Here is a 7,428-nt window from a genome sequence, read left to right on the forward strand (position 1 = left end):
TAATTCACATTTTCCACTATCTTCTATCCCCTCTGTGGTTTTTTTGGTTTGGTTTTGTTTTTATGGTACTGGGGTTTGAACTCAGCCTCATACTTATACTAGGTGGTGCTCTACTGCAGGAGCTACTCCAGCAGGGGACTTCATGCTTGAGCCATGCCCCCGCCTTCCTTTGTTGTTTTTCCGATAGCATCTCAAGTTTTTGCCTAAAACCAGCCTTAGCCAACAATCCTACCTATGCCTCCTGCATAGCTAGGATTACAGATGCCATCACTATACCCAGCTTGTCGGTTGAGATGGCATTCTCATTTTTTACCTGGGTCTGTCCTCAAACTGAATTCTCCCAATCTTTCATCTGAGTAGCTGGGTTACAGGTATGAGCCTCACCCTTCTGGCCTTTTTATTTTTTTAAGAGAGGTGGTCCTGCTACGTTACCCAGTATGACCTCAAACTCCTAGGCTCAAGCAGTCCTGCATCAGCTCCTGAATAGCTGGTGTGCACCAGCTGGCTGGCTGGTGTGCTGGCTTCCCTTTGTTTTTGTTTTTTTTCCTTTGGCAGTACTAGAGTTTGAACTCAGGGCCTTACGCTTGCAAAGCAGGTGCTCTACCACTTGCCACACCTCCAGTCCATTTTGCTCTGGTTATTTTGGAGATAGGGACTTGTGAACAATTTGGGCTGGCCTTGAACCTTGATCCTCCCACTCTCAGCCTCCCAAGTAACTGGGATTGTAGGGATGAGCCACTAGCACCCAACTGTTCCCTTCCTTTTTTGTCTGGATACTTTTTGTTTTTTGATTCATTTCTGATCTCATATACATTTGGCTGTAAATTTTAGGATGGTGAGAGAAAAGCCATGGTCATACAAAAAAAATCTTCCCTAACTTTCCAGGGTCATGTCTAAACCCAGGATACACTCATCCTGCCCCTAGCACCTGCAAAGTAGGAAGCACCACAGTAGACTTGTAGTAGGTGTTTCTAAAAGGCCTTAAAACCAGATACTTCTGTGGTCCCCAGGCTTGCAGTATTTAGGCTGTGCCTCTCCACCACAACTGAAAATCTGCCCCTCCTTCAAACACCTCTTCAGAAGCCTGGCCTGTTTTTCCTCCAACTGGAAGAGACCAACCTGGACATTTCAAGTAGGTTTCAAAGGTAGCAACATGGTGATAAAGGCTGACATCTGGCAGGCATTCCTAAGTCATGGCCACAGTTCTGAGCACTTCATGTGTAATAACTCATATCACCCTTAAACAACCCTACCTCTGTCCCATTCAAAGATGACAAACTGAGCTATGAACACTGAACAACTTGCCAAAAGTGATGGTTAATCAAATCAGAGATAGCCAGGCATGATGGTTGGTGCATATCTGTAATTTCAGCACAAGGGGGGCTGGGGCAGGAGGATCTTAAGTTTGAGGTCAGGCTGGGCTATGTAGCCAAATCCTGGCTCACAAACAAACCCAGACACTGGCTGTAGAATCTGCCCTATCCAGCCTGTCCCCAGCTTCTCTGTGTAAATATCTCATGCTCACCCTCTGATCATAAGGCAGCTGTCTCCATTTTACAGGTGATAAAACCAAGACTCAGGAGGTCAAGTGTGGGTCCAAGGATAAGTGGCAGAGCTGGGACTCAGCAACCTCCCGTGCCCTGTTGAGCATCCTGGGTAAGGAGCTTGTTTGCCCATGGTTCTTCTAGCTCCTTGACACTGGGGTTGGTCTTAAGTTACTTTACTCCCCATCTGCCACAGCAGTGAGGGGACAAGGAAATTCCCTGGGCCTGGCTTTATAGGAGTTGGGGGACAAGACTAGGGCCCTGCAAATAATGTAGCAGGTCTTGCTGGGAGGGGCATCACTGCTCTCTCTGCCCTCAGACCAGCTCTGCAAAGTGTGGCTTGGGTGAACAGCAGCAGCATAGCCTGCTGAGGTGCACCTGCTGGTCGTGGACACCCATCCTCTTCCCTTTTCAGGCCACAGTTCTGGGAGTCCAGGCCAGGAACAGTACTCTGGAGCAGTCAATGGAAACACACTGAAAAGTCCCCGCTTGCTTGGCCCTCTGCCCAGCCCACCTGCCCCTCTCTCACAGCTCCAGCTGCTGACCCCAATATGCTACAAGAGGGTGCTAGCATAGCAGACAGAGGGACATGGAGAAAAACGCACCCTGAAAGACCCAGAAAAGAAAAGGCAAAGAGAGGGAGAAGAGAAATGAGAGAAAAGAGACCTAGGAGGATGCCTAGTGGGAGAAGACCCAGCCCAGTGCTTCACATGCGTTATCTCAAGACTCTCAAGGCAATCGAGTGAGGTTAAGTAACTTGCCGAGGGCACTGAGCCGGATTAGTCGTGGCCACAGTTCTGAGCACTTCACGTGTAATAACTCCTATCACCCTTAACCCTACCTCTGTCCCACTCAAAGATGACAAATGGGATCCGACCCTAAGGTCTTTTCCATCTCCCTCATAACCCCCTCCCCCCACGGAAAATAGCAGCGACCACGGCGAGGGGGACAACACTTAAAGGGTGGTTAGAAGTGTCAAGGCACAAACAGCAGACTCAGGGGTCAGACTGACCTGCGGGCGCCGGGACGCATGCGCACTAGACACGGCTAGGGAGGGCGTGGCCAGGGCCGGACGGAGGCGGGGCCGTGGGTGAAGCGGAGGTGGGGCTGGGGCGGGATTTACGTGGAGAGGAGGAGAGGCGAGAAGAGATGAGAGGCGGAGCGGAGTCGGGCCCAGGACCCGCGGGCAAGGGTAGGAGCCCATGTCCCAGAAAGCCTCGGAATTGAAAAAGGAGCCTGGGACCCTGGGTCCGGAGGGTCCCAGGAGAGACTCTACTCGCGGAAGGCGGGTCGTAAGACGTCAAGGGCCTTGAAGTCCTGGCAGATCCTTGCACTGTGCAAGAAGCTGAGTAAGGTCTCCCGTCCTGGTGATGTGGGAGCCTCCTTAATAACTAGGTCCTTTCCTTCCTCAGGGCCTCCGTACTTGCTGTTCCACATGCCTGACAAACTTCCTTACCCCTAACACAACTGCTTCCTTCCCCTCCTTCCCACTCTGGGAAAAACACCCTTCCTCAGGAGATTCTTGGCTCTTACAACGTATCGCAGACTTCATAGTGGTGTTTGAAGCATTAAATGACATCAGCTCAGCTCTAGGATCAGCGCCCTGCACACACTGGGAATTCAAATGTCAGTTATTATTATGCATAGTTTGCTCGTAAGTTCAGTCATCTCTTCCTGTGTTGGCTCCCCAAGGCCAAGCACCCGTGCCAGGCACATTGAACAACTATCTAAAATGGATGAGTGAGGGAAGGGACCGCCCAGCAGCCTAGTTGGAGCCTGTTAACCTCTAGCTCTGACATCAGACAGGTGCTGTCCAGGTGAGGCAGGAGTTTCTTCAGGTCAATTGGGCACCCACCTGGGGAAGCCCCAAGCCACCTTCCTGCTCTCCAAAGCCCAGGATGGAGAGGAGAACAGAGGAAAGGAATCAGCAGGAGAGAACTCCCACGCCTGTGCCTTTGTCTCTGACAGTCCCCAGCCCTGCCCCATCTTTCTGCTGAACTCTCTAAATCAGCTTTTTTTTTTTTTATGGTACTGGGGTTTGAATTCAGGGTTTTGCACTTGCTAAGTAGGTGTCTGCCGCCTTAGCCACACCTCCAACCCTCTGCTGGACTAACTGGGCCCACCTCCTACATTATAGCTCTTGCCAGGTTAGTTGGAGATACATGTTTAGGGCTTTTTTTTCTCATCAGACTGGGCCAACACTGAGTCCTGTTTCTCTCTGCAGCCCTAACTTTGTGCCAGGCATCAGGCTGGGAGTGAAGGATGCAGCAGTGACCACAATGAACAGGGACACCAAGGGAGAAGCCTCTGATTAGGAACCTTTGAGAGCCTGCCAGGTGAGAAGGTATTGGCCACAGTCCAGAGGAGGGAACTGTAAAGTCAAGGTTTGGGAGGTGGAAATGGACTGGACTATAGTTCTAGTGCAAAAAGGAAGAGCAGAAAGGGAGGCCAGAAAGTAGAAGGTGTTGACTAGAGAGATGGGCAGAGCCAGACTGAAAGGTCTGGAGAGAAGGCAGGTGTTATCCCACACACAGGGGCGGTCACTGGAGGTGGGGTTTAATTCAGACCTGGGAAAACTCTGCTGAGGAAAGGCAGGGAGCCTGGAGAGGAGGCTGGTACTGCCATCCAGGCAAGAGGTAGTGGGAACTGATACTGGGTTTAGCACAGCATAGTAGAGGATGCAGGACATACTTCAGAGACAGATTAAGTCACCAACGACAGCAGATGTATGATGTATATGTGGGAACAGAAGACAGGTGAAGGAAGAGAGGAATGGAAGAAGACTTAGGATTTTGGAAAATGAAGGAAGAACCCACGATTGAGATGGGGAGACAGGAGAGGAGCAGTTTGGACAGGGACTGGGTGGTGGGAGCAGGAGCAGTGTGGGCCGCACTGAGTTTGTAGCCCTATTAGTCACCCAGTGGAGGCACGAAGTAGTGATGCATCCACGGGCTGCCAGCTAGGCAGAAATTGGGCTCCTCTCCTCTTTGCACTCCTGGCATTCTGGCCAGACCCCAGCACAATCTGGGCACTAGACAAAGGTTTGTTGAAAGAAGGAAATGACTGAAGCTGGCTTGAAAGTTCAAATTTACAATAGACCATCAAAGAACCACCAGAGGGCAGCACCATCCCAAAGACCATTCCCTCCAGCCTTGCACAGACCTCTGACTGTGAGTCCCAGAAGCTGCTTTCCTGGGTCCCAAGAATTGATGAGGGCTGCCTGCAGACCTGATCCCAGGAAGGAGGCCTGGCTGGGCCTGTGGGTCAGGCTATAGGTGGTACAGCCTGTCTAAGTTTCCAGGTGGTGGGGGAATGTAGGGCCACCTCCTGGAACAGAATGGCTGGCATTTCAAACCCACATGAAGACTCTGGTTTGATAAGTTCTTCAGGCAGATTTTTTTTTTTTTTTAAATAAGGTCCGTTCCAGAAAGCCCAGGTCAGTGTGGGGGCACACAGTCTTCAAGAGTCAAGGCAAGGGATGGGGGCAGAGATCTGGTCCTGCTGTGGCATCTGGCCCTGTTCTGCCCCAGACTCTGTGTGGCTCAAGAGCTCATTCACTTGATCACTCATTTATTCATTCATCAAACACTGATACCTTTCTGAGTCTGGTCCTGAGATGGACAGTGGGGGCAAGAAGTGAACCAACAGCATGGTGGTTCACATCTGTAATCCCAGTACTCAGGAGGCAAAGACAGTGGGAGTGCAGGTTAAAGGCCAGTATGGATTATATAGCATGACCCTGTCTCTAAACACAAAAAGCAAAAACGACTTGCAACAATGCATGTTGCAATTGATGATGTTTTCAAATTAGAGTAGTAGAGACTAGTAGGTTGTAGGCACAGAATGGACGATGTATATAGTTGGGGTCAGGGAGTCAGGAAGGGCTACCTAGATATGTGGATTTGAAAGAATGAGCAGTTGGGCCAGGAAAGAAAGCACACAGAAGGGCTTCCAGGCCCAGGGAACAGCAGAGGCCCAGAGGTGAAACTGAGGAGTGAGAGGACTCTAGATACAGAGGTTAATGGAAAGCCAAGCCAGAAAGGGGAGCATGGTTCAGTCACCCAAACCTCATCTTAGGTGTTAAGGAGACTGTTTGCCTAATCTGCTTCCAATAGCCAGCAACGGGGTCCAAAGCTCCCCTCAAGGTCCCCCACTCTCAGTAGGCCCTGGATGAACTGGAAAGCTGCTACTTGGTGCTGAGCAGGCAGTAACCCATCAGATCTACATTTGAGAGCAGCATCTTTGGTCACAGCTTGCATCAGGGTAGCGGCCATGGGGATCCTGAGATGTGGCCAAGTCAAAGAGTAGAGAGGCTGTGATGATAAAACAGGGAAGCTGGGTGGGGGGTGTGGAGTAGAGGGAAGGAAAAGAAGCCTGGGGTTCTGAGCTGGTTATCTAAGCATGGGGGGGTGTCACCCACTGAAAGCAGTCCTTGTCATTTCTGATTTGTTCTCTTCCAGGCCCTGCTGATCTGAGAAGGTAGCCTAGAAGTAACATAGGATGGAGTCCTTGCTTTGCAAAGGGTCCTGGTTGCTGGCCCATGAGGTGGCACTAGGATTGAGTTTTATGTGTCTACCATAACTCAGTGGGGGGTGGGGGTCCTGCCATCTTGGAAGTGAGTGGGAGTGTAGAAAGGAACATGTTGAGATGGAGGTGCTGCCTTGAGATATACAGTGGGCTGAGTTTCTTTTGCCAGCAATCCTGAGACCACTGTATCCTCATGGGAAATGCTGGAAGAGGCTTGACCCCACTTTGTGAAATCCTCATGAATGAACTTCTGGTGGGATGGGGTACAGGGAAGTCAAGTGTGCTGGCCAAGGACCTGGGTCTACAGAGGTCTTGATCCTGAGCAGGAGTCCTGGGGCCAGGATTTTGTCTGGGGCAGAGGGCTGGGGAATGGGACTGGGGTACACCTGTTTCTTAGTGTTCAGTACCCAGGGTTGGGGTCCAGGGTAGAAAGTCAAAGGCATAGCCTGGGTCTGAAATCAGGGTCCCAGATGGTTTCTGAGGTTGGTTAGGTTTTTGGTGACCTGTTAATGGTCCTGGGTCCTGAGTTGGGTGCCCAAAGTTCCGGGTGTTGAGTCTAGAACCCTGGACTTAACAAATCCAAGTCCACGTCTGGCACCTGATCCAAAGTTCATGTTTCAGGGTCATGGTAGTGGTCTGAGTTCGGGGTTGGAACCAAGATTGGACTAGTAACCAGGATGGGATCAAGGTCATGGCCCAAAGTCTGGATCCTAGGTCTTATTGGAGGTTGGAGTCAGGATTGTAATGGAAGTCTGGGGTCAGTGTTGAGGTCTGGGTGTGGAGTCAGGATCCCAGGTTTGTGATCTGAGGTCATGGTCGGAAGTGGTGGTCCACTGAGTCAGGGGTCCTGTTTGGATTCTAAAGGCAGGACTGTTATCCAAGGTCTGGTGACAGGCCATGGACTGTGGTGTCCAAGGTCTGGGACAGAGTTTCTGGTCAGGGTCTTAGATCCAAGTCCAGGGATCATGTTCTGAAGTCTTGAGTCTGGGGTCTTAGTGTCTAGGGTCCTTGACGTGATCCACGACTGGAATCAGCGACACGGTCTGACGGTGGAGTCTCATGTCTAGAGACGTGATACGAGGTTGTGCCCACGGTCTGGGTCTGGGATCGTGTTCCAGGCGCGGGTTGGGGTCCAGCGTGGAAAGCCAAAGACACAGCCTGTTCTGAGCTCAAGGTCCCAGGCGGGTTCTCGGCCCCGGTCCGGCCCGCGCGGCCTCCAGGGGGCGCCGCCGCCCGCCCGCGCGCCGCCGCCCGGCTCGGCCCCTCGCCGGCTCGCTGGCGCTGTGCGCGGCAGGCGGGGCCGGAGGCGGCGGCGGCTCCGGGGCGCGGGCGGCGGCGGCGGCGGCGCCCGGACTGC

The 7,428-nt window shown here is 52.0% G+C and overlaps 1 long non-coding RNA gene across 1 annotated transcript; it reads left to right on the plus strand.

The window, feature by feature from the left end:
- The first annotated feature begins 2,680 nt into the window (after positions 1–2,680).
- LOC141422442 (uncharacterized) lies at positions 2,681–7,287 on the plus strand. Its single transcript, XR_012446971.1, has 3 exons — positions 2,681–2,893; positions 3,769–3,880; positions 6,005–7,287. It is a non-coding gene; the product is annotated as an uncharacterized lncRNA (long non-coding RNA).
- Positions 7,288–7,428: the final 141 nt, after the last annotated feature.

The sequence above is a fragment of the Castor canadensis genome, chromosome 1 (assembly GCF_047511655.1).
Source record: "Castor canadensis chromosome 1, mCasCan1.hap1v2, whole genome shotgun sequence".
In the NCBI taxonomy this organism is placed as follows: Eukaryota; Metazoa; Chordata; class Mammalia; order Rodentia; family Castoridae; genus Castor; species Castor canadensis.